We start from the raw sequence: 11,617 nt of genomic DNA, 5'->3' as shown, positions 1-11,617 counted from the left end.
GGTTGCACACCCGCTCAGCTCCTGCAGTGCCACTAACTCTGTGACCAGTGAGGCGATGCCATGTGGCGGTAGACCTGCGCTGTCTGATGGCTTAGGCGTACACTGCGGTCAGCAGGGCACACAAAACCTGAGCTGTCCAGGCTTCTGGGACAGGGAATCACCGCAGGCTGCACACCCGCTCAGCAGTTACGGTACCCGTACCTTAGTGGGACCGAAAGTCACCGTCCCGTGCCGGTGTGCCTGTGCCAGCCGCAGGGCATCCGGAGCGAGAAACTCTGAAATGGTGTAGAGCATGTGCGCACAGTCTTTTTTATTGGCAGGTTCACGTGTCCTGTGATGCATGTGCTGGAAGTGAGTGGTGTAGGTGTATACCAGCCCTGAGGGAGTGGCTGTGGCGTACTGACAACTAGGCTGTGATCAGCAGATTACTGCAAGGAAAATCTGGGTTATGTAGCATTGTTGTCCTGCCCTGTAGGCTTAAGCGGAGTGGCTGGCCTCAAGTAAGCCAGTCCTGCGTGAGGCTGTGAAGAATGACTGGAGCTATGGGTGTCGCTCCGTCCTGGGCTGTATGAGGAATCAACTCATGTGGGTGTCCCTGTTGTAGTGCTGCCATCACCTGGGTCGCAAGCGCCAATGTGTCACTCTGTGAGCAAAGTCCCACACAAGGCCAACATGGAAGGTACGGGGAATCACTGACCCTATATTCATCCATAGCTCCACACATGAAAGATGGTGGACATGCCACATCTGTGTGGATATGATTGTTTATTGCACATTCATTGGAGTGTTGCAGCTATAACAATACAGGGCCAAGCAAAGTTCAAGTTTCAGTTTTTGGCACAGCCTACACTGCTGACCGCAGTGTAGGCTGGAGGCAGTGGTCAGGAAGGGCCCACAGCCACGTGGCGTTGACTTGAGCTGCATAGAGTTAGTGGTAGGTGTGGCGCTTAGCGTGTGTTGCAGCTAGCAATGATGCAATGTCTCTTGCCTACTGGACTGCGTCATCTGCAATCTCGACTCGATCTGAATTGTGAGCCCTGCTGTCCACAGTGTAGATCGAAGGCAGCAGTCAGCACAGACATCAAGGATTGCTTTTTGTCACTTCCTCTCGACAAAATCCGAGAACATAGAGTTCCTTGTGTCAGTCAAATATCTTTATTTCGGTTAATAAAAACCATAAAAGCAATGCAAAATTCATTATTATACATACATACATTATACATGTTAAAATTTACGAATATACAGATATACAGATGATTACAGTTCATTTATAGATAAAACATTTAAAATCTTTGATACAAAGAGCAAATACTAAACAGTCATGATCCGGAGAGCCCACCCCTATTTCCCACTGTTCTTGATACATTATGTGCTAAAACATAATTGGCAAAATATCAACCTGGTAAATTATTCATCTGGGTAAGTCTTATTTTATTTATACGCGCTGCCGCTACCAAAAAACTGGCTACTCTGTATGTGACCTGCACAGAGTTAAGCATTTGCAAATATAAGAGGGCAGGCCTCACCTGGACGAATTTAAGATCCTTCAGAATTGGATATAAAAAATGTTTGCGGGCCACCAGGTAGGGTTCACAAAACATCACTAAGTGAAGCGTGTCCTGTGTAGAAAAACTATCACAGGTACAAGGTGGGGTATTTTCTGGGGTCCCCCACTTTGGATAGGTGCCGAGCACAAGGTGAATGAAGTTGAACCTGAATCTAAGTAAAAGAAAACGATGGTATGGTTTAGTCACGTATTTCAAGTAAGGTTCCATGACTGGGGAGATTGCCAGTTGATAAACTGATCTCACCATTGGTTTCCTAAGTTCGACCCCCTCCCTTTCTGACTCCAGCAATTTACGGAAATGAAGCTTGACCCACCCTACATCCTCTTTCCTGAGGCCCTGTGGTAATAAATACATGTCCGGACGCCCCAGCCTCACGCATGCCGCTCTAACATATGCAAGCCAGGGTATTCTATCCGCTTTATCCAAGGCCATACAGTCTTTAAGTATCAGGTGGTTCAGCGTGATCTCCTCATTTGTCCAAGTTTTAACCCATGGTAGCAGAGGGGTCATTTTTAAAAAATCAGTGATATATCCCAAACCCACTTCACAATGAATTGAATATGTAGGGGATGATTGTGGAAGTGACAAGAGAGATCGTATAAACTTGTTTTCTATAGTTTGCATACCTGGGATCTATGACAGAATTTCGACAGACAGAATTTCGACCTACACAAATATCGGCGTAATTATATCGATAGCAAAAATATCGACGCCCTATGTACAACATGGTAAGTACCAAAATATTGAAAAAATAATATCGATGTTAAAAATATCGTTGTCAAATATATCGATTTTTTTGGGATTTAAAATAACATAGAAAATACTGTAAATAATACTTATTAATTACTTAAACATATTTAAATATATGTAATAATGGCAAAAAAAATAATAATACATATTTAATTAAAAAAAAAAAATCATATATAATATATACTTACTTAACAATAATTACTATTCCCACTCCAGTGGGTGCAACAGTAGGGAAAACTGACCCTGAACCCTAAAAATACCCCTTTACCCAAAAACCTAAAACTGACCCTGAACCCTAAAAATACCCCTTTACCCAAAAACTGAAAACTGACCCTGAACCCAAAAAATACCCCTTTACCCAAGAACTGAAAACTGACCCTGAACCCAAAAAATACCCCTTTACCTAAAAACTGAAAACTGACCCTGAACCCTAAAAATACCTCTTTACCCAAAAACTGAAAACTGACCCTGAACCCTAAAAATACCCCTTTACCCAAAAACTGAAAACTGACCCTGAACCCTAAAAATACCCCTTTACCCAAAAACTAAAAACTGACCCTGAACCCTAAAAATACCCCTACACCCAAAAACTGAAAACTGACCCTGAACCCAAAAAATACCCCTTTACCCAAAAACTGAAAACTGACCCTGAACCCTAAAAATACCCCTTTACCCAAAAACTGAAAACTGACCCTGAACACTAAAAATACCCCTTTACCCAAAAACTGAAAACTGACCCTGAATCCTAAAAATACCCCTTTACCCCAAAAACCAAAACTGCCCCAGAACCCTAAAAATACCCCTTTACCCAAAAACCCAAAACTGACCCTGAACCCTAAAAATACTCCTTTACCCAAAATTAATTAATATTACAATTAAATTACTTCCCACCCTATTCCCCTATAAACCCACAACCCACTCCAGTAGTAAAACATATAATTTAGTTAAAAATATACATAAATGATCAATTAATTATTATATTAATCAATTAAAATAATTCATTGCCAATTAATATTTAATAGCAAAATAACTTAATCATAAAAAAATTATTTAATTACAAATAAATTACTTCCCACCCTATTCCCCTATAAACCCACAACCCGCTCCAGTAGTAAAACATATAATTTACTTAAAAATATGCATAAATTATCAATTAATTAATCAATTAATCAATTAAAATAATTCATTGCCAATTAATATTTAATAGCAACATAAATTAATCATTAAAAAATAATTATTTAATTACAAATAAATTACTTCCCACCCTATTCCCCTATAAACCCACAACCCGCTCCAGTAGTAAAACATATAATTTACTTAAAAATATACATAAGTTATCAATTAATTAATCAATTAATCAATTAAAATAATTCATTGCCAATTAATATTTAATTGCAAAATAAATTAATCATTAAAAAATAATTATTTAATTACAAATAAATTACTTCCCACCCTATTCCCCTAAAAACCCACAACCCGCTCTGGTAGTAAAACATAATATTTACTTTTGTATATTTTTTATTTATAAAAACATATTAAACACATATTATAACAATTAATTTAAATACTTAACTAAAATTTCTAACACATATTAGTAAATCGAAATTACTTACATCGATATATATGCTATCGATATAAGTAATTTCGATATTACTTACCTTAGGGTCGATATTCTGGCCATCGATATTCTGGACATCGATATTCTGTCCCATCGATATTAGCAACTCGATATAAGTGTAAGTCGAAATGAAAAATTTGATATTTTGACTGTTTACCGGATACCTGATGTTGGTACATAGCCCCAAATATCGGCCCCATATGATTCAATTGCTAAGCACTTTGATTTATAGATACGGATCATGGCCTCCATGGGTCTCGAGCCGAGTCTTTTAGAAAAATTCATAAGGGCTGTGGTATATCTTGCAACCACATTGCCCTTAAGTTTCAACTGGGGGCCCCAGGTCCCCCTTTCATCAAATGTAACACCTAAGTAACAAAAGAAGGGTACCCTGGAGATTGGTGTTTCATTACATCTAAAGGTTTTGATCTTCATAGTTTTCCTGCGTAGACCAGTCACCATAACGTGGGATTTTGATGTATTAATTTTTAAATCCAGGGCTTCCATAAAGGAGCCAAAGTGGTCTAGCAGTCTTTGTAAGCCCGTACCTGTACGTGCAAGTAGAACAGCATCGTCCGCATACAGGAGGACCGGGATGGATGACCCTCCCATACGCGGAACGTCAAGGGTGGCCAGGTCTAGGGATTTACACAGGGAGTTAATGTAGAGTGTAAATAGGAGAGGGGCCAGGATACAGCCTTGTCTGACCCCTCTTCCTGATTTAAATTGCTCAGTACACCTACCTTCCCTTGTTACCCAAACAGAAGCCGACAAATTCTGATGAAGATCATGTAAAAAATTAACCAAAGTAGTGTCCAGACCCATGTCCCCCAAAATAAGCCATAGTTTAGAGCGATTAACCAAATCAAATGCAGAGGATAAATCCATAAACCTAAATATAAGAGCCCCTCCTTTACCACTGTGTACTTACTAATAATAAGGTGAAGATTTAAACATTGGTCCATGGTCCCCCTGTGTGCTCTAAAACCATACTGGAGGTCAGAGAGAACCCCACTCCCCTCAAGCCAATCCCCAAGCCTTTGTAAGATGACTCTGCCTAAGATCTTAACGGCAGAGTCCAACAAGGAGATTGGCCTGTAGCAAGCAATGGAGGTTGACCAAGAAGATGGGAAGCCTGTGGAGGGTATTGCATTAAATACGTTGGTTAGTATTTTAGACCAAAATTGTGGGTACAAAATGTAAAGATCAGCAGGGACCCCGCCGGGGCCAGGGGCCTTATGTTTGCTTGTATGTTTTTTCGCCCTTTCCACCTCAGAGATACTAAACTTAATGGGCATAGTATTTCGGGGAGCAGCTATGTCTGAGGAGGTTGAAACCCCTAACTCAGTTTCATAGATGTGTTTAAAATGGTTAAGCCAGCTCTCATCTTCAATTACGCAGTCCATGTCTGTTTTCCCATCCTCGGTGAAAAATGACTGATTAATAATGGCCCAACATTTTTTGCTATCCCTCAACACGTCTGCAGATTGCAGATTATCCCAGGCTTCCTCCTTGATTTGTTTCTTACGTTTAGCAAGTGCCAATTTATATTCCTTACAAAGGTTCGCCACAAGTACCTTGTCCCTAGGTCTGTGTTTTAGTGCTTAAAGTAAGGCGCTATGGGTGAGTGAGCATAGAGTTCAATTCTGTCTTCAATTAATAAATCAAGACTGAATTCAAATTGTCAGCTCTGCTGTTTGCAATGTAGACTGCCATTCAGCGTTTCTTTGGACTTGCAAGATGAATTTGGTCATTGTACTAAAGCTATAACTGCTATAAGATTTAGATTTAGATTTCGTTTATTGTACAGTTAATAAAAACTCACAATTTTAAAACGTACAGATATTTAAAAAAGGTCAATAGCTACTTATAAAACATAAAAGGAGCTGTGGCTCAAGTATTTAAGATCGTAAAAGTCCCAGTTTGGGTTACGTAGGGACCTTTGGGGTTTACGTGACCATGGTACTTGCAGATTTCGGAGGCGAGGGTAACCAGGGAGGTTTACACTGTTCTTGTTTGGCTAATGCTTTGAGTAAACCCTCTGGATGTTTCATTTAGTCTAGTGGCCACTATGTCGAAGAAGTTTGTTGTTCTGCAATTTAGCTGAGTTTCTTCGGGATTAAAACAAAGCATCACAGCCTGCCTGCAGCTCGTTATGACCTTGTTGTTCCATAGGGCCCGAAACAGAGAGCGCCTTATGTCCAAGAGGTTTGTGCAGATGCAGATAATGTGTATGAGGTCCTCTTTCCTAGAAAGACAGAGACGGCATTGATTTGCAGAGTTTGCCCTTTTCCATGGTGCAAGGTGGGGTGCTATAGGTATGTTGCCGAGGCGCATGTTGAGGAACTTGTTTTTTGTCTTCTGTGTGAGGCCCGTTGTTTATTTCTGAATTTGTAAAGCACCTGGTTACACTGTCAGTGTGTCCCCGCGCTGTCAGAAGAGCCAGCTACTCCGTCAGTCAGAACAAGACAGGCTAGTCTTTAGGAAAGAGGAATGTTTTAAGTTTCCTGCGAAAGATGAGCTCCGATGTTTCCACTCTTAAGCTCAGGGGGAGAGAGTTCCATTTGTGTGCCGCCAAAGTACGAAAGGATCTTCCTCCCATTCTGGCTTTCTTGTGTCTGGGGACAGCGAGAAGGCCTGCTCCTAACGAGCGGAGTTGTCGAGTGGGCGTATAGGGGCAGAGAAGGTTCCGAAGGAAGGCCGGTCCCTTGCCATGTACGATCCTGTGACCAATAAAGACTCTTGTGGTTTTAGAGCGCTGTAACCTTTCAACATGACCCATCAATGCGCTCTCTTGGCTAAGGTAGCTTTATCCTCAATTGATGAGACCATCTTAATGACTTTCGACACCACTTTTTTGAAGGTGCCAGGATCAGTTAACGACTCCCATAGGTTTGTTAATCCTAAGGTCTCCAGTGATTCCGTTAAATAGGTCCTTGCAGGTGAGTTATCTCTGACGGACAGTTTGGTCCAGAGGTGGGCATTTAAAGATCCGCGGTCGGCGTCTCTGATTTTCCGCCAGCTTTTTATGTATGCGCCTCTTTTCTCCACCGCTTGTTTCTGCAGTCTGAATTCGCTATAACTGCTATAAAACAAGTTCTTGAAGCTAGGATACTAAAAGGATATTATGTAGTTTTTATTGACGTTATAATAAGTTGCCTACTGTACTCTGCATTTGTTTTCACATACAACCAGCCAGTACTCAGCAGTGTCAATTTTCCTTTCCGCACCATCTTCTTTCTAACTCGGAGTCATGTCAAAAGGCCTCGCTGATTTTATCTTGTAAATTTTGGTGCAGCTTCTTCATTGGTAGTTTGGGACACAATGAAAGCTTTTATATGGGGGCCTACACTACAGTTTTTTAACATTTTAAAACAAGACTAGTTAAAGTAACATGCAATGGCTCTCTCACTCAATACATTACTAGCATTATCACATGCCTACAATGTCTTAGCTGGGAGGCCTGATCAACACACTACCATTTTTTCTTTAATTGAAAAGTGTTGGAATGGGAGGTCTCTGGGTGGTAAAGGTAGATACTTCTGACCACACAGGGACCCACCTCTTCCAGGGACATTGCCAAGCGCTTTAGTCTGACCCTCAGATGGGAGGGTTAGGCATTTATGGTCTTGCACAGTAAGGTCTCACCACACTACAAAGGGACACCACATCAGTTGATTATAAGAATAAAGGGTTCTTTATATAACAATTGTCATCAGGTTCGCAAGGTCAAGGAGTACACTATACAGTCAGGTGGGGTGTAGGGGCATCCCAAGGCACGTAGTGAGTATGGGACAGTTGAATTTGGATTACTTGTAGAGGCGTTCCCAGTACTCACAGTCCAAAAAGGGAGGTAGTCACGAGTCCACGGGCACGAGGTACCCAGCGTCCGGGCCGGTTCTGGGGAACCGTGAAGAGTAGCGGTGATGTTGCGGCAGGAGGTACGAAGCGTACCTGGTGGCCGGCTCTCAATCCTCGAGCCTCGTGGGGACTGTGGATGCGGGGCGTATCAGGCGTACGGCTCTCAATGCTCGAGCCACGTGATACGGTGATGCCTCAGGTGCGGGCGCACTAGGTTTACGGCCTGCACTTCTCAAGCCGCATTGATTTTCTGGGGTTGCGGGTACAGGACGTAATGCATGCTCAGCTCGCACTTCTTGAGCCGCGTTAATTCCTTGGTGCTGCGGGTACGGGACCTACCCGGTGTACGACTTGCACCATTCGAGCCGCGTTGATTCTCTGGGGCTGTGGGTGTGGGGCGTACCAGGCGTACAGCTCTCAATCCTCGAGCTGCTTGATACAGTGATGTGGGTACGGAACGTACTGGGTGCTGGGCTCGCACTCCTCAAGCCGCGTTGATCCTTGGGTGCTGCGGGTACGGGATGTACCAGGTGTACGGCTCGCACTTCTCGAGCCGCATTGGTTCTGTGGTGCTGCGGGTACGGGACGTCCCGGGTGTACAGCTCGCACTTCTCGAGCCGCGTTGGTTCTGCAGTGCTGCGGGTAGGGGATGTACCGGTGTCCAGCTTGAGCCGCGACCAGGTCAGCAGGGCTCACTCAGTTGTAAGCGGAGCGTCCTTTAAGGGTGATTGGAGCCACGACCAAGTCAGCAGGGCTCAATCCGGGGGGTAACGGGACGTTCTTGGGCGTCGCGTCGATCCGCGACAGTGCCAGCAGGGCTCTTCGGGTGCCAGGGATGAAGCGTACTTAGCCTCCAAGTTGGACGAGCCGCGAGCAGGTGGGCAGGGCTCTCTTGGACAGAAAAACGACAACCCCTGTAGCAGAAAGGGCCGCCAGTTATAGTCCCTTTCTCTTTGAAGTCCTGCGCCCTCCCAGGCAGTTCCCTGGTGCCCCGGGGCTGATTGTCGGGGTTTCCTTCCAGCTGGCACCTCGATCCTTTAAAGTCTTGCCGCAGGGTTTCCAGGCGACCGTCGGGAAGCGGGCCATCCCTGGGGGAGGCAGGATGTGTGATCAAAACTACTCCACCCCCCTCACTTGGGAGAGGCTTGCTACCCTCAGCCTGGCATGGTGCGTTTTGCGTCCAGGTTTCCCTTGGTTCGGGGCCCTGCATGGTGGGCTACGGAGTCAGGGGTCTTAGGGAAATGGTGATTTCTATACTAAGCCTTCTATCGTTCTGCTCTATAACTAGGCTTCATGAATCTGGTGGATCAGGGGTGCTACGCTGGGGTTTCTATTATTTCTCCGGGGTCATGGGGGATCTGTGAGGACAGAGGCCAGGATTACATTAGGGGGGCCTCGCACGGGGCTACTGTTGGGGCAAGGGGGCGTCTAGCCTGAAGAGTGGGTCATGCATGTGGGAGGCCTAGGGAAATGAATGTAAGGAGACCCACGCCAAGGATGCTAGGTCTAACAAAAAGTGGTCAATTTAGAGTCCAGCTTTAGTAAAAATTGGGCTCTTCATTATGTGTATGGAAAGCAGGCTGGGTGCGTGCTAGTGCATCAAATCTCGGATAGAAGGTCTAAGAATCTTATTTGCTCAATTAAAGGGAAGGATGGGCAGATTTATACTCACCCACTTGCAATTGTGGAACAATTTTTTGCTTTTTATCATGACCTTTACAATTGGCCTGCTACTTTTGATGCATCAGGGTTGGGGCGATATCTTCAGGGCTGTCGGTTGCCTGTCTTAGATGAGACCTATGCTTTTGCTCTCCAGGCAGCTATCACTTCTGGTGAAATCATGATCGCCTAGGCTATTCCTCTCTCGGGTACGGCGGCAGGAGCAGATTCTATACGTTTGGAGTTTTACAAATCTTTTAAGGATATTATCACCCTTCCATTTATTAGTTTTAGTCAATCTATTGATGCTAGTGGGGAAGTGCCCGGTTCTTAAAATATGACAAATAGTGTTATGTTTTTAAAGAAAGCCAAACCACCGGAATACCGTGGTTGATATCGTCTGATAATCCTTGTAAATGCTGACACAAAGATATTCGCAAAGATTTTAGCAGTCTGCCTTGCTCCTCCAATGGCCAGTCTTGTTTCACAAAAGCAACATGGTTTTATACCTGGGGGGGACACAACCTGTCACGTTAATACTGTTGTGACCGCACTTGATGTAGCATTAAAATCTGGCATGGTTATCATCAGTATAATACTTTTAGTTGCTGAGAAAGGGTTTGACTGCATAAACTGGCTATCTCTTTGGGCAACTATGACCACTTTTGACATCAGGGAGCACTTAAAAAAAAAATTCACAGTCTCTATATTAAAAAAAACAATGCCAAGTTAGCATATGCTGGGATTTCTTTTACTCCTTTTTGGCTTTATTGTGGCACCGGCCAGGTGTGCTCCCTATCCCGCTGTTATTTGCCCTAGACATGGAGCCATATTTGCGCTCCTTGCATTTTAATTACTATATCCAGCCTGTTATCAATGTTATCTCAAAATCACTGCATACGCTGATGACGTTAACATTTTTCCTCTAATCCATCTGTAGCTCTCGACTTCGTCATCAATGAAACTGGCAACTTTGGTGCATTTTCTGGCTATAAGCTTAATACGACTAAAACATAAGTGCTCCTTAACTTCTGAACCTGCAGTTTTGATACCAGCGGTCTGCTCAACAGCTGTATATCTCCGCATCCAGCTGACTCCAAAGGTGGCTCAGATCATCAAGTTGAAATATTAGCCACTTCTATTATCTGTGCAAAGGAGACTTTTTTCCTCGTAATGATGTTGGTGGGACGTGCCGGTCCCACCAGCATCTGAAGCAGCGGTCATATCTCCGCATTATGATGCTGTCGTTCCGACCGCATGGGTAGAGGGAATGACTGCGGCTGTTTCGACAGGGTCCGCCTATGTAATCCCTACAATGAGGTTGATGCCTGCTCAGACACTGCCGTAGGGATTAAGACGCCCCTTTCTCTCTGCCTTTCTATGGCAGTCAGACTGCCATGAACAGGGACTTTGAAGGGCCCTAGCAGGGTCCCCGTTCCTTCAGTGCCCTTCGCTAGAGGCCTGGGGTCATCTGTGGTGCCCCCACAAACATTGGTACGGGAATGTTTAAAAACATGCCTATGGCATTGCGGCCTGTGCTGTGGCCCTTTTCTAGGTCGCAGCACAAGCCTCAATGCAAAGACGCATGGAGGCGGTCAGATCCTAATTTGGCCTTCTGGACCTCCGGCAACCTGTCTGCTGGTCCTTTTAACGCAACGATGCTGGTCGGATGTTCGTACAAGCAATATCATAATCGGGTCTTTAGGGTGTGGAATATGCTTCCTATTTCTATATTAGGCAGATATTACATTATAAAAATGAATGCCTCACCTAAATTCTTACAGCTATTTTGTGCAATTCCTCTAAGGTTTCCAAACTCCTTAAAAAAAAAGCTTGATAGAATAATTGGCAGCTTTCTCTGAGGATACCAGCAGGCTATACATGCAATATGGTTTATTGACCTTGTGTACAACAAAGGGTGGTTTCTCCTCCCTGACTTTAAACTCTACTTTTGGTCAGCATTCGCTGGATATCTCTGTAATCTTTTTACTGTTGATAATTCTGATCCAACTGTTTATTTCATATTGGGCTAGTTTCAGATTCTAGTTTGTTTTTGTATAGACTTGGGGATCCTAACTACTTTAAGCATGTCCGATTTAAGTTTATTAAGTATACAGTACATATATGGTGGAAGATCTCTGCTAAATGCACTTTTCTGCCT

This window comes from Lissotriton vulgaris, chromosome 2_1 (genome assembly GCF_964263255.1).
Source record: "Lissotriton vulgaris chromosome 2_1, aLisVul1.2, whole genome shotgun sequence".
NCBI classification, from domain to species: Eukaryota; Metazoa; Chordata; class Amphibia; order Caudata; family Salamandridae; genus Lissotriton; species Lissotriton vulgaris.
Note: the sequence above shows the minus strand (reverse complement) of the source record.